The sequence below is a fragment of the Fundulus heteroclitus genome, chromosome 2, assembly GCF_011125445.2.
Source record: "Fundulus heteroclitus isolate FHET01 chromosome 2, MU-UCD_Fhet_4.1, whole genome shotgun sequence".
NCBI classification, from domain to species: Eukaryota; Metazoa; Chordata; class Actinopteri; order Cyprinodontiformes; family Fundulidae; genus Fundulus; species Fundulus heteroclitus.
Genome location: NC_046362.1, coordinates 5,233,146 through 5,256,202, shown reverse-complemented (window position 1 = coordinate 5,256,202; position 23,057 = coordinate 5,233,146). Strand labels below are relative to the sequence as shown.

The 23,057-nt window shown below is 41.5% G+C and overlaps 1 protein-coding gene across 5 annotated transcripts in view; it reads right to left on the bottom strand.

The window, feature by feature from the left end:
* mgat4c (mgat4 family member C) overlaps positions 1–23,057 on the bottom strand; it is a 211,557-nt gene that overhangs the window by 154,800 nt on the left and 33,700 nt on the right. For 4 of the 5 annotated variants that reach the window (XM_036146155.1, XM_036146132.1, XM_036146143.1 and 1 more), the window contains exon 2: positions 14,552–14,714. The exons of the other annotated variant lie outside the window; for it this stretch is intronic. The gene's annotated coding sequence lies outside the window, so the exon portion shown is untranslated. The remainder of the gene's footprint in view (positions 1–14,551; positions 14,715–23,057) is intronic. 5 annotated transcript variants of the gene reach the window in all.

Below are 23,057 nucleotides of genomic sequence, written 5' to 3'. Positions count from 1 at the left end.
TGCTTATTTAAAGTCTACACTTAAAAGAGATGTTTTTTTCTGTCTCTTGATAATGATGAAATTTGCTTTCCAAATCCTAATGTCTAACTTTGACCTTTTGCTTCACACAATCCATTTTTCCTTGGGCTTTGTAGAGATGGATCAGTGTGAATTACATGAACAATTATACTGATCTCCGTTTTTAGAACGATACCCAAACCACCTTGAGATTCTTTGTCTATACTTCCTGCCACAATTTGTCAATAATACCTATTGACATTACGAGCAAATGTGGTATCTAATTGCTGTAAATTGTGATTAAACTATTTTATAAACATGCATACCTTAAATTGTTTCCCTTTAAATAATATATATATATATATATATATATATATATATATATATATATATATATATATATATATATAAATTAAAATTCTTAGTTTCTGACTGGTGGATCACTGGGCAGCGCTGGTTTAGCTGAATGTTATCAGTGCATTCATCCTAATCTAATGGCATGCTGAACCTGTTGAAGAATCTAACAAAAAAAAAAAAAAAAAGAACAATGACGCTATCGGCTGAAACAAAATAAAACACAGCAAGGTCAGTGTTTTACTATAGTAGCAGCACTGTGTGTTAAAAAACGACATTGTTGAGCATTTGTGGCTAGGTTTGTCTTTAAGTCTTTGGTATATTTACCCTCTGTCCAGTGCCATGCTTTGTAGCACTCCATGAAATGAGGCAGAATTCGATTACATGGTGGCCGAGGCCCCGACAAGAACTCGCTCTTGTTTCAATCACCCACACAGGTGGATATGGGGGATGAGAGCTAACGCTTCAGTCACCACACCATGGCCCACCGGAGGGCAATGAGGCGTGAGGAGGAGGCACGCAGAGGGTGGTCACTGGAACGGAAAGACATGCATGAGCAGAAGTCCTGCTCACCAAATAAGAGCATCAATGTGGGTCACTTAGGAGAATTTTAAGAGAACTCAGGAGCGAGAAAAGGTACATTAAGACTGGAGGGAGTCTTTACATAGCTAATGAAAGAAGGATAAACAAAAAGAGTTGTGTGTTGGTGTTTTTTGCACATTGTTTGACTAGTCCATCTCACAATATCATGACAAAACTGATTCAGGACTCTCACCGTACTGTTTTATTATTTAAGTACTTTGAGAAATAGTGAGCTTTTCATTGCTGCTATTAAATTGATGGCCCTCTCCATGGGCTCCACCCATGCCCGGAGTAGATGAATGGACTGCAGGAAAAAAAAAAACACCATCAATCATAATGATTGTCACACTTTTCACTGAGTTCATAATTTCCCTGTAAAAAAACGGCGGTGGATCCACAGGCTGCAAAGACAATTTGAGGCAGTAATTAACTGTGTTATGAGTCCACATTTATAATTAATGGGTGACAGTTGCTGGGGGAGGGTTTCGTGGGAGCGCTAATAAAATTACTTTGTGAATTCTTATGAATGTCACCCTTATTTCTGTCAAAAGCGTGTTATGTTTGTCTGTGTGTGGGGGGGAGGGGGTATCCCCCTGGGCCTGACTGTCTGCTGTGATTGAATGCCATCTTGCCAGGGGCCAGATCATTCAACTGCGTCTCTCTTTGGCTCCCTGTTGTAACTCTTTGTGTGCATGTCCCCTGTCTGCCTGATTGTATATACGGCCCATAAATGATATTAATGGTTTCAGCCAACAGAGAGATGGTGGTGATAGCACAAACATACCACAAGCTGCAGAGTGTCACTGAGAAATATAGGCGGGAATTAAGTCAAAATTGAGGTGTTAAGAGGGTCATGTCAACATGAAAGCCATCCTCTATAAAACCCGATAAGAAATTTGGCAAAAGAAAAGGTGGGCTAAAATGACCGACGACTGAGCCTTGTGTTACACAAACCTGTTTACTATATAATTACTGCAGGGTTTGTAGTCTCCCTTCTGGGACTACAAGAGTTAATCAACCTGTCCTTGTTACAAACAAGTGCCAGAACAGGTCGACTGAACATGATTGAACTGAACGATTTATATGAGCGCTTGTAGTAACGGCATGTAATCATTTGTAAATGGAGGTAGGTTCAGCTCCTCCACCTTAGACCCTCCTCCACCTTGGACAGTGCTTTTGTCACAGTAGTTGTTTTTTTTTTCTTTCACAGATGCACCAAGAATGCGGCTGCTGACCAGAATTGGATCATTTTACTTAAACAGCTCTAATCGGTGACTGATAAGAAACTCAAAAATCTGAGCTTTTTCTGATCAGAATGCACCATATTTTACCCCACCAAGTTGCGCTGACAGTAACACCCTTCAGTATGGACGCTGTTACTAAGTGCAGGACGCATAGTTCTAATCTGCAACATATCGAGACATTTGTGAGGGTCCTTCTAGCAGAGAGAGAGAAAGACTTTTAGCATTCATTGGGAAGACGAGACATATTATGGAAAATAGGCTCTCTTGGATTATTTTGAGCTTTGTGTTTCGTGGAGCGTATTAAATTATTAACCGTTTTTTGAAAATATCAGATTTGTAGTGAGGACCAAATTCAGATGGTTGCATCTCAAGTTTTTTTTAGAGTTCAATTAATTTGGTAAACAAGCACTAGAAATGTTAATTGTAGGGCTGGACGACAATTCAATAACAATATATATCGATCGATAGACGAGTGGCACGATAGGAAAAAATAGGGTCGATAAAAGTTCAATAGACAGTTTTCCTTCCTTCTTTCCTTACTTTCAGCCTATCATATTAGTTGATGCTACATTCACTACTTCCTCTCGACCAATTGTAATCGCAGACCCAGGCATGCCGTCACAAAGCCCCGCCCTCTCAAACCACAACACAGAGCATGTGAATATGATCGCAACAAGTAGCGGCGGAGGAAACGGTCCCAAGCTAAACTGGGCTCCCTTCTTTGTGATAAAATGACAAAGTGTCCAAGCGGCATAAGGACATCACGCATGCAGTAACATGCTTCATAGTGATGGATATGCTGCTGTTGAAAAACCTGGCTTCAAACAGTTACTCGCCACTCTTGATCCGCGATATTAAGTTCCGGGACGCAAGTTTTTCTCTAACAGCGCTTCCTAAATTGTGCAACTAGTTCAGGGAATCAGTGCAAAATGAGCTGCAGTCTGTGTCCTTACACGCCACAACCTCAGACCTCAGCCCTGCGTCAGTCTCTCAATTATGAAACCTGAGGAGTAACTAGTGTACTATTCCCACCTAAATAGGCTATTTTATTTATTTATTTGTTATATTTATTTTGGTCATTTTACTGGTCACTTTAGTTTATTCTTTGTCATTATTTAATAACTCAGGTCTCTTAAGTTATTTTTCTTTAAAAAAAATTCTGTTATGGTTAAAAACGTTGGTTAAATAAAGATTTAATTGGAATTCTGTGTTTGTGTTCTTTATCAAAATTAAATAATTTAGCAATATCATAAAATGTCCAGGCAGAGCTGCACACAAAATATGGTTTTAAATATTTTCAATAATTATCGATATCGATGAATATGCATTTTTCTTTAGCAATAAGCTTTGTTGCTATATCGTCCAGCCCTAGTTAAATGAACTATTTAGGACTACTTTCACGCATTTCTGGCCTTAATGTAGCCTACTGATTGTTGCTGTACATACCATGGATCATATCTGAAGCACTTTATCACCAACTAGTGATCAAAATTAGTTGTGCCCGTTTTCCATATTTGTATTTCACATATCCATTGCATGTGCTATAAGTACAATCTCGTAATTTAACAATATTCTGCTTTACAGTAGAAACAACATTTTTCCTATATGATTGTAAATCAACTTCGTCAGGAAGGAGTGGAGACAAGTGTCAGGGTTTAGGATCTGAACCCGAATTCAGCCACACACAGCCACACTTAAAGAGTCTTTATTGAAAGGTTGGGTAGTGGAATGAAGAACAAAACTGTACCAGGCTGTAGCAGAGGAATGGTGAAGATGGCTGGAGCTGGATGACGGTAGCCTCGTGAGACCATCCTGATCTCGCGAGCTTTCAAGGTTTCACTCGCAGATCAGTCTGGCTACTCTCCGTTGAAGAAAATTTGGAGCCGTTCACCAAACGAACGTCCAATCAGCGTTGGCTTTGAGGCGGGTTGAGGTGTGACGCAACGGGAAGCGTGTCAGTTCAGTCTAAACAACATGGCGGTTTCAGCCGATGAAACTAGCGTTAGCGTGGCTATCGAGCAAGTTTTATCGGAATTACAGAGTATTTCTTTGCTGAGCTAACGAGCCTTTACCTGCAGCAGCAAGAGTAGCTTGGCTTGTGGTTGTGTTTTCGTCGTCGCTCTGTTACGAGCGACGACGAATCTGATTGGTTCATTTGGCCCGTCTATCACCAACATAGGCCAATCAGCTAACCAGTATTTTCGCCCCTTCCCAAAGTTACTTCAACGGAAGGTTTCCAGATGGATATGCGGAGCAAATCTATCTGGCGGAGTCAGGTAAGGATGACGGAGCTGAAGCTGGCAGATGCAGGGAACTGAGGCTCGGCAGACGAAGGGAAGACAGGCAGGTTGACGTGAGGCAAGGCAAGGAAGAGGTACGTATGCAGATGATCCAGCGGGGAATGGCAAACTGAGGTGAGCTTTTATAGACAGGTGAGCAGGTGGAATGAGTCCAGCTTGATTACTGACAGGTGAAAATGATCAGGCATGGAGTGGAGAAACTGGGCTGCATGTGAGGTGGAAGGTGCTGGAACTTTCCAGGGTGAAGTGGGTGAAACTGAACCTTGACATCACCGACATGTTTAATCGGCTCCCAGACGACCAAACAAGTCCACAAAATCAAAACAACCCACCCAGGTGGAGGGAGGCTCAGCATGGCGGGCTAGAGTCCAAACAAAAGTAATTTCTGGTGGCCGATGACCAGGTGGGCGTCGAGGAGGGCAACCCCGTCGTGGCTGGGTCAGAGGCGGGCGTAGTGGAGAGCGACCGCTATGGCAGAGTCGCAGCAGGATCTCAGGCGAAGGTGGTCCTCTGCGACTGGACTTCACCAGGGTCCTACTGAGGTGTAGCTCCAGAGATGGGTCCTCCTGAACCGCCTCCCTGGACCTGAGGGCTGAGACGGGAGGCGGGTCCTCCTGGACCGCCTCACAGGACTGGAGGACTTTGGCTGGAGGCGGGTCCCCCTGGACTCCCTCACAGGACTGGAGGACTTTGGCTGGAGGCGGGTCCCCCTGGACTCCCTCACAGGACTGGAGGACTTCGGATGGAGATGGGTCCCCCTGGATCCCCTCGGTGGCCTCGGGCGGAGGCGAAGCTGTGCTTTCGTGGGCCGGCTGAACTGCGAGGTATGCACCCACGCAGGCTTGGGCCATGACGTGTGCAGCAGGAACCACAGAGACAACCGGCAGTGAAGCAGCAGGAGGGCTTGTGGCGACAGAGACAGGAGTGGAACAACAGGGAAGAAGGTCAGCCCTGTCTCCATAAAAAAAGTCCCACAGCTGGTCCTCGTGGATCGGGGGCGCTCTGGTCAGACTTTCCTAGACAGCAGCAGCAACCGTATCCGACCTACTCACCGTGGAGAGAGAGATGACGTTGGCCCCAGTTAGAGTGACTGCAACAGTGGCGTCTGGCTGGGCCACTATCCACGGACGGCGAGGGAGAGGCTGCTGCTGGTGACGAGGCGCCGGGAACATCAGCGGCAGGAGCTGCGGGAGGGGCGGAGGCTGGATCAGTGGCGGGTGCTGCGATGGAAGCAGTTGCGCTGAGACAGACAAGCAGATGAGCTGTGGTCTGGGTGGAGGTGGTTGGTTGAGGAGCTGAGAATGTGCAGCCTGATAATTCCATTCCAGCTCCTCAATCAGTCTAGCGAGTCCGAGGGCAGTCAGGAGGTTTCCTTCTTAATTTTTTTTTTTATATGGACCAAAAAAGTGCTTTAATGTATTTTTCTAGGCTAAATTGGGAAAATGAGTGGTCAACCTGAAAATATTGATAGAGATATCCACTGACATCTGATGTTTGGGGTTACATTTCATTTGAAATCCAGGTACAAAGCTGCTCATTTGTGCAGTCCAGACTTCTTGCCCACTGAAACACACACTGTAGCATATAAATATATATATAAAAAAGGAAAAAATGCTCTTACTGCTTCAATAGCAGGTTTCCTATGTAACAAGAACAAAGAAATGTGTACAGATACTCCATAGATTGCTTTATTTATTTTTAAAAATGTAATAGAAGAAATGTTTTCCTGAATTCACTCATCAAAACATCCAGGGTGCAGCAGAAGCTCATTAAATTACTTGTAACCATAAAATGTGCATTCTTGATTTGTTTCTCGCATTGGAGGCCCATTCAAAACATGGAACATTGACCTGGAGCTGAAATAAAATGATCAATGGTAGATTCAACAAAGCTGAAAATGCTTTATGCATCACCACTGCCATTTAATTTATTTCAAAGTGGATGTCACATTCACTCAGCCCTTTTAAAATTCATTTTTATTCGCACCGCAGCCCTCTCGAGGGGTTGGCAAGATGCTTAGTGAGAAACCATACTGCTAGGTCACATGTTGGTTTCCAACAAATCAAAGGCAAATGCATTCTGTTTCTGTTTCAGCTCATTCAACCTCTCCAACACTCTTTTTTTTTTGCACATCACCAACATACGTACATGCAGAGACATTCTGTGCTCTGTCTATTCCCGTCTTTTCAACCCTCCTCCATGCTTCCTGTTCAATCTACTCTTACGGTGCCTGGCTCTGGTTACTGCATATCAAGTCTGGGCACAGCCTAATCGTACATGTCACAGACCCAGTGTAATTCCAGCAATCTGGGGGCAGCGTGTTACCCCAGACGTTGCACTTCTCTGGGGGCACAGCAACCTGAATGCCAAATCCATAGAGAGAAGCAAGAAACTCAAGGAACTGGGCCATCAGTAACTTTCAGCAGTTTTTTTTTTGGACATGTGAAATTATTTTGCGCGACCAAGGATGTCCCCCCACCACCACCCCACAATTGATTCCTGGTCTATAGCAGCAGAATTTCTTCCTGAACGTTTGGAACATGCATGTGTAAAGATCGTATATAGCAGGAGTACATTTATGGTTTACCAGATTCCAGCAAGAAATGTATGGCTGGAAGTATTAATTCAGACATGGCTTTGCATGAAAAACACCAGCACTCAGCAGCAGAACAGCATAAAAGTTTGATAGACTCTGTCATGAAATATGAAAGCATTGATTAAATGGATGTTAATCGGTTGCCTATGGGTGAACCCAGTATAATTGTAAGGTGAAGCTCTACCCTGCTGAGAGGAATATAAAAAGTCTGTGAAAGTGTGTAAAATATTAAATCTGCCAGTAAAAATATGCTGTTCACTTTCTGCAGAAAATAACTTTATTCACACGCACAGCGCTTTGAAGAAGTATTTGACCCCTTACAAATTTCTTCTGTTTCTGCTTGTTTGCCAAGCAAATTTTTCAGATCAAGCCAAACCTGAGAAAATAAAAATGTTACTAGGCACAGTTTTTAAAATGCTTTCTTTTAGGTTGATTAATACCACTGGCCTAGCCCACCGGCAACACAAAACACTACAAGATGGCCAGATACATAATGCCCAAACTCAACGTAAAAATCATAGGGTTTTTTTTTTTTTCAGCATTCAAAAAGGATACAGCACTCGCTGTCTTCTTTCTCATGTTTTACAAATAGAAGCAAGAAATGCTAGAATTTCACTTGCATACATCCATCTTAAGATTATGTCTTTGGATAACCGAAACACTTCTGCATGACATCCATTTATATATTCAAATAAACAAAATCTGAAATCAGAGTACAAATGACAGTAAAAAACAAATTAATACTCATCTTCCAACACTTAAAGGTCACAAAAAACACAAACTCTCTCCTCTTCAGGGGGACCTTTCTACCTTTCCACTTCTACTGCCAGATTTAGACCAGATCTGATCTGAGCACAGAAGGACCATTATTTTCGAGATAATTTTAAAGGAGCGATAAGCGAAATCTCACCACTAGGTGCACTGTCTATAGATCAAAACAAGATTTGTGGCAAGCCACGCCTCTCTCTACCTCCAGAATCTAAACACCAGACCAGTTCTCAATTGCTTGTAGGGTATCCTGTGGCATTTCTTTAAACTGTGGAATGGTGGATGATGTCATCATCATCTAATTTGCATATTTGTTCATACATTTGGGACCCAGGCTGTAGGAGAGCCTTCGTAAAGACAATTTATTAAAATACTGTTTAAATGTGCTTGGAACTAAAAGGTACCTTTATAAAATGATGTATGAATGTTAATACATTGTCTGAATTCAAACTACATTAAACAAACTGCACCAAAAAGACAGCTATCAGAGGCACACAGAAAGTGAACGAGATGAATAAGTGATGGAAGCTGTGTGTGAATCAAATTCAGGAAATTGTTCCAGTTAAACAGTTTCAGAGCCAAAAAATATATATTTTTACGTGACGAGGCAACAGCAGCTGTGGCGTGCCTGTGAGACAACACTGAGAAAAGTAGGAACCCTCATAGCAGCTCTCACTGCTGCCTCAATACAGTGAATCCAGAACGGCTGGTGCTTTCGGTAAAGTCGCCATTAAAACAAAAAAGTCACACAAAGTTGTTGTTGCTGGTTGCTTTTGAAAAGAAATTTGCAAGACGGGTCTGAAAAGTCGCTAAATATAGTTACAAAGACATTAAATGGACAACAAAGGGACTGTCCTCTCTAGTCTTCCTTCCCTCCTGATAACAGCCCAGCGTGGTAGTCACTAGCCAGCTATGCAGGAAGAAGCAGGCGGTGTTGGTTTTTCAAAACATTGAATTAATTTTAAACTGGAATTATGGTTTGTATAAGTGTGCAAATATGGGCTATACATAATACCATATATATATATATATATATATATATATATATATATATATATATATATATATATATATATGTGTATATATATGTGTATATATATATATATATATATATATATATATATATATATATATATATTTATATATATATATATATATTAGGGCTGTCAAACGATTAAAAAATTTTAATCACGATTAATCACATAATTTCAATAGTTAACTTTGTCAGGACCTCTGAGCTGTGGACTTGTTTCTGTTTATTGGCCTCACCTGTTGACCCCCTGATTAGCACCTGTATTTAAGTTCCTCTGTTTGTGTTTCCCATTGTCGGGTCATTCTAGTTCTCCTGTGTTCCACGTTATCCTGTGCTCCCAAGTTTTGCTGTCCTCTCCTGCTAAACATGACAGGAATGACCCGACCAAGTGAGGGCCATGCAACGGGGCTGAAAGGAATCGGGCTGTGTAATCACTTCTGGAGGCAGCCCCTTGTGCAGCAGCATCCTAGCCGCTCCGGGGCTCCTCCTGTCAGCCACCGCTCCGGCCAGCCCGATCCTCTGGACTCAATCGGGAGGACGCTCTCCTCTCACCATGAGCAGCTTCGGTCGCTTGGAGAAGCAGTTCAAACCACCCAAGATCTGCTGCGGGGGCTGTCGGGCCGGATCGGTCAGCTGACGGTTGCTGTCCTCACCCGCCGGCAGAATCGCCCTTCCGCGCCGCTGCCCAGCGCACCCGAGCCGTCCGAGGTCTCCTCCGCACCCGAGTCACCGTCCGAGGCCTCTACTGTACTTAAGCTTCATGAGTTTCCCAGCATTCTGGAGTCATGTGATCTCTCCAGTGCTCACAGGTCCTGCCACCAGTCTCTAGAGTTTCGGCGGCTGGCTGAGCTGCAGCTTTGTCACCGAGGTCTCCCGCAGTGGCGTCCGCCGCTGGCTCTGCTTTTCCGCCGCCGGGGTCGTCCGCCGCTGACTTTGATGTCCCGCCGCCGGGGTCGCCCACCGTGACGCCCGCCTCTGGCTCTCAAGTGGAGCAAGTTCTTGGTGTCGTTTTTTTTTTTTCCGTCCTTCCGAAGGCCCTCTCTGCCCACCCTAGCTGGATTTTCTTTTTTTTTTTGGACTGGACATTGGAGGGCGTCTGGAATTCGCCCTTAGCGGGGGGTGGGGGGGGGGTAATGTCAGGACCTCTGAGCTGTGGACTTGTTTCTGTTTATTGGCCTCACCTGTTGATCCCCTGATTAGCACCTGTATTTAAGTTCCTCTGTTTGTGTTTCCCATTGTCGGGTCATTCTGGTTCTCCTGTGTTCCACGTTCTCCTGTGTTCCCAAGTTTTGCTGCCCTCTCCTGCTAGACATGACAAACTTGAGATTAAACGCAAATTAATCGCATATTTTATCTTTTTATTTCTGAAAGTGTAAAAGCCTATTTGGGCATTTTAATATGCAATTTTGCAATAAATGAAACTAGTGAAAAACATAAATATTTCAACCATTTCTGGAATACTTAGAGAGAACATTAATCTTCTTTTTCCCCCAAACACCTGGACATGTGAGTTTTATACATTGCAGTCTACAGTGAATGTGCTTCTTTTCTGCAACCACACAGCAGAGGAGTCGAGAAAGAGATGCGGTTCAGTTCTTGTCCAAAGCACTCCAAGAGATGAACAGACTGGTGATCAAACCAAAGATCCTCCTGTCTGAGATCGCCTTACCAACTGCCCCTTCACAGCCAGCAAAAAGCTAACTACTTTTGCAGTAAAGATAGGAAAAATCAGCTTTCTTCCAAATCTAACTATTTTAATCCACATTGATATCCTTATACATCACACCCTGCTGCAACAGGGGCTTAGACCAATTATACAAAACTAAGGGACTCCATGTAAAGAATTCAGGAGTGATAATCAAAGAAGAAACTTGTTTTGTTCCAGCAGTTTGTGAAATACGTAATTGTCTTCTTAAGAGACTGCTCTTAAAAACGCACACAGTTTGAGGTTAAAACCTAAATGGGTTCACTGATTCCAGCGGGTATCGGATTAACTAGACTGTCTCCATTTTTTTAGAATATTTTATGTTTAACCATTTAAATAAAGTTCCCACTACCCAACGACTAACAAAGTCTAAAAAGGTCAGGTAATTATAAACGATACAAACATTTCTCATTCACTTTAGTATAGTAGAATTAGTGTTTAAGGACTACCCCTTCACTCGAAAAAGATATGGCTCTAGCAAGAGTTTTTGTCTGATCGTCTCCTGTTAAAAAATCAATCAATTTAAATTCATTGTACCATTGTCGCCAGTTCAAACCCTCTCCGTCTGACTCAGTTGTGTCCTTGTCCTTGGGTACACTTCACCCACTTTGCCTGCTGGTGGTGGTCAAAGCTAGCCTGGGTGCCATTCCGAACTTAGTCCCGCCCACAACGTTTTTGGTCGGGAAGTTCGGTCTGGTATTGCTCAATAGTAGCGCGAGTATGCTCGCCCAATATCTGGCGGGCCAATCAAATTGTCAGGGCGGGCTTTATACGATGATGGACAGATGATCAACAGTAACGTAATCAACCACGTCACCAAGGCGCACTTGGGTTGAATTTGTTTACAACAACGATGGCTGCCGCTGGAGAGTTGAAGTGTGTAGATTCTGCTATTAGGTCTGTTCTAGAAGTCATCGACAGGTTCGTGTGTTGAAGGACTCCTTGGATCCTTACATTCTTTTTGCAACACCGGCAAAAATCGTTAACGCTCACCTTCTTATGCTAGGCTAACCGTTGAGTTCCGTTGACAACAACTATGCGTCGCTTAACATACGTCACACACTCCGTTGCTCTTATTGGTTGTAGGTCTATCCAATTGAGTGCAGAGGAATTTTTTTTCCTGGTTTGTTCGAAACACGTCCCATAATCACAGCTCTATGGAGCAGTATCAGACTCAAATTCTGACTAGAATTGAGTATGACCATGTCAGGCTAGGTCAAAGCACCTGCTGGTAAAAATTTTATGCAAGCTTCTGTCAGCTTTGGCTACAATGTATCTCACCACCGTCAGCGTGTGAATGACTGAATGCAGTGGTAAATCCTTTTTGGCTCCCTGGACTTGATAAAGCACTGTGCAAGTACAGGCCATTTACCATAATGAAAAATAACCCTGCACTCTCCAGATTATGTTAATCAACGCACTTTTGGGGGTGTTTGGGTTTTCTTTACTGTGTAATGTTTGTTTTTATTGCTTTTAAAAGGGGATGGTACCTTTTGTTGGTTTCTGTATCACACAATGTCCGGCATCCACCACATAACAAATGCCTGATTTAGCCAGGACACATGTTATATCACCAGGTGTGAACAGGAAAGGAAAAAAAAAGTATTTCCTTCCAAAATTCTAATTTAATTAGAAAAAAAAATCATGAGACGATATTTCAGTCACTTTTACGAATATGTTAACCCACATTCACAATGCTTCAATAGGTGTTAAAATGTAATAGCATTGAAGTGGATCTGAATTTCACATAAAGGCATAGCTAATGTTCTGTTCTGACCCACTTTGAGTGCACAGGATGTGAGAGAAGAATAACATGTTTCTGTTGCTCTTTTGAGAGTGACAAGAGATAGGCGGAACTTGAAAAGAGGTTGGAAGTGCTAATGAGCCTTATTTTAACAACACAACGCCTCCATGAATATTTAACACAGTAAAGTGTGATGAATTCTTCCCTCTGAGTGAAAAATGGTCTTTGAAAAACTGCTGCAGCCAAAATGCTGCAGTTCAGTATAACTTTATACAGTAGTGCAAGACTACTGTTAAATAAATAAAAAATAATAGTTGCTCAACAGAAATCAATTTTTTTAGTGTACAAAGTGACCGGCATATCCACTCTGGCACACTTGCTTTAACTTTATGTTCTTTGCCAAATACTATATCAAGCTCTCATTACGGTCAAACCGTCCCACATCGTATTTCATTCAGATTTTATTATTTTTCAAGAAACAATGAAAAACTAGAATATAACTGTGAAATGAAAAGAAAATGGTAAATGGTCTCAAAGTATTATTATTATTATTTTTAAACTAAGAGCTTAAAAAGTGTGTTTTAGCCCATTTTAGCTCCATCCATAATGCAAACCCGTAGTTCAAGCTGGACAGTTTTGGAATATTTCTTTAAAGATTTATTAAAAGGCTGTGACAGACAGACAGGCAGAAATGGCTGATGGCGAGAGGAGATGACTGAGACTGGTGAGCCAGGTGATGATGGCAGGAAGAGGTAGATAATCAGATAATATTGGCAGAAACAGGCAGGTGACACGACGATGCAAGCAGAGGCTGAATTGACCAGGTGAGGTCGACGAGTCCCCAGAGAGGGGGGAGTGAGACACAGAACCCCCAGGAACAAGCTGAATCAGGCGGCACGCACAACCACCGGTGTAGCCAACTAGCGGGGGCAGGGCAAGAATAGCTCTACAAGGATCAGCAGGCTGAGTGCTTGCATGTGTTTTTGCCCCAGTGTTTGTGACAGAGAGAGAAGAAGAGACGCTCTGGCAGGGAGTGGTTGAGTGAGGCAGGTATATGTAAGTGGAGCCCCAAGTGGAATGGATTGACCTAATTAGCAGCAGCATGGGAAACTGATAAATGTGAGCTGAACGGTGAATGGGAAGGGTTGAGCGTGGAGTGGAGAACGATCAGCCCGACAGTCCAAAAACAAAGCTTAAATAATTAATATTTGGTTGATTGGGGAACACTGTTGAAATAGTAGCATCAATGTTACTGCTTGCAAGGTGACCAGATATCTCCAATGAAAACCGAAGACGCCTCTGATTTTCCTAAGCAGGAGGGCGCAGCGTCTCTGTCAGGTGATTGTTTTTTTTTTTGGGGGGGGGGTCGCGCTCAGCAATTCTACTAACGTTGGGACAGCGGCAGGACCGGCTAAATACACCTTGCTGCGTTAAACATTTTTACTCCATCATGATACACTGAAATCTGGGACATTTCCTGGGACAGCTTTTGCCGGGGACAGGTCATCCAAAACGGGGACTTTCCCCAGAAATCGGAGACATCTGGTCACCTATGCTTCCTCGCTGCGAGCCGCCATTGTTGTCTGCTTCTCTGATCTACAAAACTCTTGCCCACCGTTCCTGATTGGCTCGTCCATTTTATGTGATACTGAAATCGCTCCCAACGGCAGCGATTCCAGATGGATGTGTGGAGCTTTACAGAACGAAATCCACGTGGCGAGAGTCAAGTAAATGAAGTGCTACTATTTTACCACTCTTTACGTTTTGCATTTGGGTCAAGAAGTAAAAATGTTCTCATCTGCAAACTCATCTACTGATCACTGCAGCTCCTCCAGAGTTACCACAGGCATTTTGACTGCTTCTTTGAGAGAGGGATTAAAAAGAACTCTGAGATGTTCACTGGTGTGGAGACTGTTTTAGAACATAACCCTGCTTGAAACTTCTCCACAACTTCTTTCCTGACCTGTCTGCTGTGTTCGTGATACAGTTTGTTAACTAATGTTCCCTAACAAGCCTCTGAGGCCTTCACTGTCATTTTCCTGCATTTTGTTTAGGGGTATCAGTGTAAAGGGAACTGAATGCAAATGGATACCAAACTTGGAATTGTCTTATTCTAAAATATGTTCAAACCATGCATTCTTCTTAACTTTCTCTTCACAATTATACACCACATTGTAAGAGTTTAAGGGGTGTGAATACTTTTACAAGGCACCATGTCAGGCACTCACGTTGATAAACGGCGATGAATGCTCAAAGTTTCCCCGACCGTCTGAGGAGGATGGTTTCCGGGTAGGTGGTGAGAATCTTCAAGACGAGAAGTCCCATGGACTCACTTTGTTGCTAGGCAACGGCAAGGGCACTGGTACCTTTCCAGGAAAACAACTTCACCGCCTGAAATAAATAAAGATAGAGGGAGCACACCATGAACCTCTTGAGCAGGGTTAAGTCGCTGAGAATAAGACAGAGTCAACAAGAAGTGGTGCGGCTGCCGGGGCCAAAGAGGTGTTTGTGTTTGGTAATTAGGTTCTTCACTCGCAAGACTAAAGGATACATGCACAATAAGGTGGGAAGAGGAAACTGAAAGCCCCAACAGCACCTAGTTAAGATAAAAATTTAGAATTTGTATGTGCAAGTTTTACTGTCACAAGAAACTAGCATTTTTTTCTCCCATTATCAACATCAACAACTCAGAAAATGTATGTAAATGGTGTTTGTGTCCTTCATTACTCTGAAAAATGTAAGCAAACACCCTGAGAGCAGATCAAAAGGCTACTAACAACAGTATCTAGGTCTCCTTTTCAAAGGAGGCTGGCTTTATCTCATTAAAGCAGGCAAGAGAGGAGGGAAAAAAAGCGTCAAGTCCAAAGGGAAATGAAACAGTTTTGCCCGTATTTGCTTTGTTATTTAGCTGGTAAAGCTCAAATTAATTACTCTCATCTCCTTCACTCTATTCATTATTCTAGGTGAAAACACATTAGTCAAATGAAAAGTCTCCGGGCACACCTGGCTTCCTTATCATTTGTGCTTTCCACCGCAGGAAGGTTTCGGCTTTCCAGCATGCACACTATTACAGAAGCCCAGCCTCATTTATGGGATATGGTACCTGCTGCCTATTCCACCGATAGCTGCCTCCCAGGAAGCCTTAATGTATGAGATTTGTCAGTGTCAATTTCCCAGTTAATCTCTCTGGTTCACTCGCCGCCGCTGCCTCTGCCGCCCATTCTTTCTGCTGCCGGTTCTCCTGCTCACGCTGAACCGTGTGGGGACACAAAGGCGACGGGAAGCCCAGGAGTAGGCAATGCATCCTCTCCAGCCAAGACCGGCAGAGTTGATACGGATCCAAGGAAAACTGCTGGCACGCAGTCAGAATATGCCAGCACAGTTTAAGCTTTCATTCACAGAAATAAAAACCTGAGAACCAAATCTGGCTAAGGGAAGTCAGTATTACAGTGGAAGTGTGATTGACTCCACGCTCTGGTACTTACACAACACTTTGGCCTTGTTAGCATTAACACAGACTTTCCTGCTGAGTTTGCACCTGTCATCCACATGCAAATCGAGTTTTTGATGAGAAGACATAAGTAAAAAAAAAAATGTAGTGGTATAGCCATAGTAAGTGCTGTAAAAAAAGAACTCAAACAGCAAATTTATCTCTTGTTTTATTTCATTTTTACAATTTGACATGTTGCGAACTCAAGCTGTATATTGGGATATTTTGGAAATGTATTTTAATAGAATTTTATGTGATAGACAAAGTAGTGTAAAATTGTAAAAGTGAAAGTAAAAAGATCCATATGGTTTTCTAAATGTGTTACTGAACAAAATCCAAAAAGTCCGGTATACATTTGTATTCAGCCCCATGAGTACATTTTAATTACAGCTGAAAATCCTGTGATGTATCTACTAGCTTTGCACATCTAGAGAGTATTTGCCTACTCGTTGTGAAACAACCCATGCTCAGACGGACTGGAGGGAAGGTGTTGATTTAACCCAGATTCTCAGTAAGGTTTAGGTTATGGATTTTGCATCCTCTTCTCAGTTTTCATCGAGGTTTGCAGTATATTTAGCGCCATCTATGTTCCTCTTAATGTTTCATTCTGAGGGATGTACAGTTTGTAATGTTTTCAGCAACACAATGGGCTGGTGCAATGTTGGTCTCCTAAACAAAACCTGATCATGACCTTATCATAGTTAATAATTGTTTCAGCTAAATTTCCAGCCTGGAGCTGCAGATCTTTGCAGCTCCCCCAGAGTCACCACGTTTCATAAAATCTCCTCTGGCTTGCCATTTCAGGTACCAGGATGAGCAGAGCGACACCTATTTTTCTCTAGCTATAAAAGTAGGTAAGAAATAGTCATGTTTTTTTCCTAAATCCCTCTAAGAAGGAGGCTTTAATGTTTCTAAAATAAGTCTGCAATATTTAATGTTTTCATAAATGCTTTTGGTTTTGCAGCACTTTGGAAACTAAACAATCTTAGCTTTCCAAGGATACATTGCACATTCTTGTAGCACCATTCCAGACCAAGTAAGATCCTTGTGTAATCAGTATATCGTAGCTACAAGTGAAATCCACTAATACGCATGCAGTGCAATGTATAAAACTAACTACACAGCACACTTCTGGTTGTAACAGGAAGTTGCAATGAATTTTTGAAGATGTATTAATAATTTGGGACACAATTATTTCAACCAACCTTATATTACATGTCTGCTATTTCTTTAATCTTTTACTTAAGTGAGGGTTGCAAGGCATCCCTCACTTAAGTAAAATATTAATGAAATAAGCTGGTTTATTTGAGACTGGTTCAAGGCTTCTTGACTAGGTTTTGGGATTAATTCAATTGGTCATATTTGTGGTCAATAGTTGTCAATTACATATGTTTTCATTTGCAATTCTATTTGCATATATATTTTCATAGTTTAAAAAAAAAAAAACTATTCTAGTTGGAGACAAAAGGATACAATTCAGCTCATTTTATCTTCATTTTATTGTCTTTATGTTGTTCACAATGGCATATTTTGATGATACATGACGGTGACATTATGAGCCATGGCTATGTCATATGCAGAAGCAGTCCTAAAATAGAAATCAGAAAAAAAGCTGATTTTACTCTGAGACTAAAGTGTAGAAGGCAAAGTCCACGTCTTTTATAGAGGGGAGTCAGATTCAAAAGCTGGTAGCTTCAGGAAAAGCACATGGAGTAGAAAGTCTGTGTGAAAGTTGTAACAACTTCCTGTGGTGACCCCTGTGTAAGGTAGCAGCGGAAAGGACCTGCTGACTAAATTACACACAGATGGACATCATTTAGAAATTGGGTATTTTCAGAAGGCAGTTGGTTGTACTGGATTTATTTGGTGGCATCAGCTTTAAGAAAGCAAAATATTTGTAAAAACATATACGTATAATTTTCCTTTCCCTTCACAGTAAAGCAAGAAGTCGTGGGGGTCCAGCACATTAAATCCTAACAAAATAAAGTTTCAGGTTGTAATGTGACAAGATGTGAAAAAGTTCAAGCGCTATGATTACTTTATGGGAGAATCCCTACCAATTGAAATTTTATTATATGACTCTTATAAGTAAAGTTACTCTGGTTTGATCAGGGTTCAAGTTCTTTCATTTTTTTTAGATTTGAATGGCCAACATGGGAATCTAAACCACAAGCAGTGAAACCACGTCAAGATCTTAATTATTAGAAAAATTCTAAAACAATTAAAATAGCATTATTGATTTGAGTCCCTGAACACTTGAACTCCAATTTCTTTATCAAGAAAAGAGGGAAAATATCTGGAGTCATGCAGGAAACGTTTAGAGGGATTTGATGTCAGACAGTAGGGAGCACAGGTTATGTCTTTTTATGCAGAGTAAGATCAGACTAAACTGAGGAAACCACCATTTGTTTCTCTACATCTCAAACTATAAGGATGTATAAACTACACAGAGACAGGACTGGTGCTAGAATTTATTTATTCAAGCACTAAATAATTATGGCATTCTCTTAACAGTGAGAAAAGCCAGGGTTATACAGGAGATAAAGAGATTTTTTACTTTGCCACCAAACTAGAATTTGGCAGACCTGCGAGACATTTGTTTTTCTGCTGTGAACAAAATGCTAATTCCGACTTCTTTGATGAGCCTGTTTTCAGCTCCTAATTACTGGACACTGAAAGCCTCCTGGCCAATAACATTATGCCATTAATTAATTAGGATGATTCAGCAAAAAAAAAAAAAAAAAAAACTTGATTAAAACGTCAGCTCTTATCAATATGAAACCTAGGAGAATGATACTCTAAATTAACAAGAAACTAAACGAAAATTTAGCCAATGCATAAAAAAAAATATAATTGCTTGGGTAACTGCATAATATCATGCACTGCTCCTGCTAAATATGGCAAATGAAACTGTTGCCAGCACTGACTTTGTCAAAGACACTGAGGGCGCAAGATTCCCAAATTACGGATGTAGCAGATTGTACGGCTCTGTGCCTGCATAAGTTTCAGAGACGTGTTAAATTACATTATCTCCCAAAGCTGTCTAATATTTGACATTCACAACACGCTCCTTTAGGCATATCGCTCTAATTTACTTCAGATGGTAAGGATACTGAGCGTTCAATGAAGGTGACACCATTTTGAATTCTTCTGCCTAACAATATCATGACTTTCCAAAAAGAGTAAAAAAAACAAATGAATGACCGTGACCTGGATGACTGAGAATCTTCACCAAAATATCATGACTTGATGCCAAAAATCCAAACCATACACAAAACCCATTGGTCCCATTTATAGGTGTAGCAAGTTTAAGCTAGTGGCATAGGTCTTCTAATGCTTTTTTAGATGATGGAGGGAAAAGGGGAATTGCTCTCTGAAACTTCCAAGATCTTTTTGACTTATTATTTTTGACTTGTTCACCTTGTTGTAGAGTTTGGTCCAAGTAGAGCGGTTTTAAATGTGCTTCATAAACAAACTGATATTGTAACGCTGACGGATGTGATTAGGTCGAAGCGGCCCAAGCAAATACACTCGCGTGTTTAAATCCAGCGCTGAGAAAAAAAATAGATGGCCCCTTACAGAGTTCCTCTGTTTTTGCCTTCATGTCACACTTAAATGACTTAAACATATTTAATATCAGACAAAGAAGAGCAGAGTATTGTGGTAGTTAAATGACAATTTCATTTACTAATCCAATATATGAAAATATGAATAAAATCCTTGTAAATCAGAAATTGAGTGTGATTGAGTCTACGTAGTATAAAGGCAGAAACACACCAAACCATCGGATCCATCCGGCCCGACGTTCGGATCCGTACAGATTTTTTCCCCTCACCTACTGACTGCGTAGAGAGTCCCTCTACGAACAAGCGGACCCCCAAAATCGAGAATTCAGGAGAGAGTATGTACGGCAAATTTTGGGAAGTTCTGCCAATATAAACAAGCCGGGGACTCAAGGTAAAGCTGCAGTTGCTGTTCAGACAAGCTCAAAGAAGATTGCTGTTTCACTTTCTTGTCTGACCTCCTTTCATGGGTAAGTACACAGTTTAATGAAATATTTTACTGATTATTAATTGAGCTGTGTGTTTTCTGGGACTGACTTAAATGGGGACAAACTTGGATAGAAATTGCGTTCTGTTTAACTCGCGGTTTGGAGATATTATTTTGTAATTTCCCCAAAGCAGATGTGTTTTACTTTGCCAAAGAGTCTTTCTTCCTTATTCATGGATTTCCCGGTCAAAATGCTGCGTCACTGCAACCAAGATAGAGCAGGGGTCTACCTTGGTCAGAGCTACGCAGTACAGCAGCAGAAAACCAAAAGCCGGCCTGCCCGAATCCATTCACTTTGACCAGATCAACAATGTGACTGGATCTACATCCTGTTACATCCAGTGTAAAACTAACATAGCATATAAGAAGAATCATATCACACCAAAAGGCAGGAGCATTTGATAAGTTGGAGTTGCTTTGCTGCTTCAAGACCTGGAAGGCCTGCCCTAATTGACGGAACTATGAATTCTACTCTTTGGGTCTCTTCTTTTCAAAGCCTTGACTTCCATCTTCCATTCCTTCCTAGCGATTTAAAACAGTCATTACCAGTTTTCAAAAATCTTTGAAACAGCTGTTGTCACCGAGGATGGCACAACCCAATAGCCAGCCAGCCAATCAGTGATCAGGGGTCAGATGCAAAATAAACAGATTCTGATCTCCAGCTAATTTTTTCATGCATATCTACTTTTATGCAACACAAAACGTATTTCTGAGGTTTCCAAGCACACAAGACGTGTATCACAAACTCCTAACAATGAAATTCAATAAAAGTGATTGTTTTATCTCATAGAGAACCAACCACATAAACAAGCATCACTCAGTTGGAAAACATCTTCATCCATACGGAATTATGTCCAAAAATAGGTTGAAGACAGCTGGGTGATGTGGGGAAAAAAATAGGACTGTCAATTAAATCTTAATTTTTTTATTAGGAAATATTCAGATTTAGATTTTTGTACATGTATTTATTTATTTAAAAATGCCTATTAATGAACAAAAATACATATGCAAGATTATAACTAGTGCTAATTTCCATCTCTAGTCCCACAGGAGGCAGAGCCACTCTCAAACATTGTCAAGCACATTTTTTTTAATTTATCTCTGAAAAAGAAAGGGCCAGATTCGACCGTAATGATCAACGCAAAGCACATCGTTAATGTGTGTTAAAAATAGGTCAGCTGATAATTTTTTTAAACGTGGTGAAGTGGCAATTATGGAGGAAAAGCAAAGAAACTGAAAAAAACATTCCAAGAGGAGTTTATTAAATGTGAAAATCAGGAGGTAAAAATCACATAAGTGTTCCCCACTGTTAAACTACCTGTTAAAAAGTAAACTTGATTGCTGTGTTACACGTCGGATGACAGCCGTACTCCGTGTTGAAATTTCTCTGAGGCTGTGCGTTTAGATCACGGAAGAGGAGAGACCAGGAGGAATGAAAGGTTCCCCATGTGATGATAAACTGCAAAAAGCATTTTAAGGAAGCAGACAGACGCTGCGCTGCACGTGAGTGAGCAGGAGGTGCACCTGCTGCACTCTGGGGTTGCACCTGGGAGGGAGGTGCAGCCACTGTCCTCTGTAGGTTACAGCAAAATGCAATGCTCGGAGTCTAAAGCGGTATATTGGTCAGTCATCATCATTGGCCGGAAAATATTTGATCCCTGAAATCACGTTTCCTCCTAATTCTCCCATCTGCATTGCCAATGCATCCACCGTGCAGCATTGCCCTCAAGTGTATTTTCCAACATCAAACAAACACAATGTCTGTCTCCACGGTTACTTTCAGGCTCTGGAAATCTCTCACAAAGTTTTCTCTATTTTACGTTGGGCATGTTCTATGTAATTTTGTGCAACAGTTGACCTTTTCTCAACTTTGTAAGAGAACAGCCAGCATGTTAAATGAAATAAGGCCTTTTTTGAGCTGCCGTTTATCATTCAGTCCCTAACATTTTTTCCCGTCCATTGTGGGAGGCAGAATAAGACAAACATGTTGGGAATTTCTCTACTCTGCATCTGCTGGCAGTTCCTTTGCCCTCTCTGACAAAGGCATCTGTTTTTTCATTACACGTACGTAATTCAGTACATCAGAAACGGTTTGACCCCCCGACCCTTGTTGGCGTGCGTGCCAACACGCAATCCTAATTTGTCCCTTACCTGCAGTTGGGAGTTTGCATTACAAATGCATTGCGGTCAGAGGGATTTTGTTTAGAACAACGTCAGTAAAAATGGTTGAATGTTGTTAGCGGGGAAAGTACAATTCAGACATGCGTAATCCCAAAGGGTTAAAGGGTGGAATACAGTTTGTTCCTTTCCCAAAACGTAAAAAGGAGTATACAAAAATGTAAAAGATGGATTTGCAGCTGGCCGACCTCATAAGAGGCTGACCACAGCAGTGATCGACAGGGAACTACCGCTTGTTCGTCTGTGCGAAGGTAACTCAATTTTTGTCCATAAACATTGTGTTCTTATTGGTTAAATAAATGTGTTAAATAAATATATGTATGTTGCAATTGCTGGTTGTTTAAGTTTTTTTTCTTTATTGGTTATTATCAGTAGTGTAAAGTTAACTTTGCACTCCTAATACAAAATTTAACCATACATTCTTGAAATGGATAGCTCAGTTACAGCACGAACATATCTACTGCAGTCTGCAGTAACTATTTTCAGTTACTAATATTTATTGATTTGGGTATAAGGCCTGTATTTAAACTTTTCTGTCCATGGTTACCTTGAAATAACCTCACTGACATGATTTGCAACTCATTTTGAAATGGTTTCAACAGCTATCACTGCCATCAACGGCATCTTTGTTTCCGGGGTTACCTCGGCCTGGGGTACACTTCCACAGGGGCAGAGCAATCTTACTGCTGGCATCACAATAATTCTTAGGCAGTCCTTGGTAGCCTTATGCTCTTTTAAGTTACTGTCATGTTGCAGGGTTTAGTTGTGATTCAACTTTATATGCTCACATTTTCCATTATGCTATGATGGTGCTATGAAGCATCCCCAAACCCTGACACTACCACATCTGTGTTTCACAACTGGTCTGAGGTTTGCTTTCCTGGAATGCCATATTTGGTTTATGCCACACAGTGCCTCTGTTTACAGATTATAACATTTTTGTTGCATTCTTTGTTGTGATTTTTCTTGTCTTGGTCTTTGGCTATTTGCTCTCTGGCAAACTTTAGATTTGTTTT